General features: G+C 51.9%; 1 non-coding gene across 1 annotated transcript; it reads left to right on the forward strand.

The window, feature by feature from the left end:
• The first annotated feature begins 235 nt into the window (after positions 1-235).
• On the forward strand, positions 236-315 carry TRNAL-UAG (transfer RNA leucine (anticodon UAG)). Its single transcript has one exon. It is a non-coding gene; the product is annotated as a tRNA-Leu (tRNA).
• The last annotated feature ends 228 nt before the right edge of the window (positions 316-543 follow it).

Raw genomic sequence — 543 nt, forward strand, 5'->3', positions numbered from 1 at the left:
ATCAAGGACTGGATTTGACGACATGCGCCATGGTTGTTTCCTTCATTTTCTTAATGAATCAGTTTGGGGAAGGAAGGCGCCATCGCACCGCTGTAATTAACCATCCAAATGGTGCGTGCCCGGTGCGACCGGCCGAAATTTCGGTCGGCGCGCCGGCGCCTAGCACTCGCCTTAATGTTCAGATTGTAATCTGCTGGACAACCGTGATAATAGCTTTAGCAAGCATAATTTCAAGGACAGTTTGGCCGAGTGGTCTAAGGCGCCAGATTTAGGCTCTGGTCCGAAAGGGCGTGGGTTCAAATCCCACAGCTGTCAATCAAACTATTTTTAAATTTTGATCCTTTTTATCAGTGGGCTGCAATCAGATATGGGCTCAGTTGACGGCCCGGCCGATCTACACATCCTCCTCATCGCCATCTTCTCCGGATCCCCAAATTCCTTGCCGGAATCCTTCTCCGGCATTCTGGAAGGGGTCTGCCATGAACGCCTTCGCCTTCCACGGATCGGCCCGGCCGATCTACACATCCTCCTCATCGCCGTCTT

Source organism: Triticum aestivum, chromosome 1D, assembly GCF_018294505.1.
Source record: "Triticum aestivum cultivar Chinese Spring chromosome 1D, IWGSC CS RefSeq v2.1, whole genome shotgun sequence".
NCBI lineage: Eukaryota > Viridiplantae > Streptophyta > Magnoliopsida > Poales > Poaceae > Triticum > Triticum aestivum.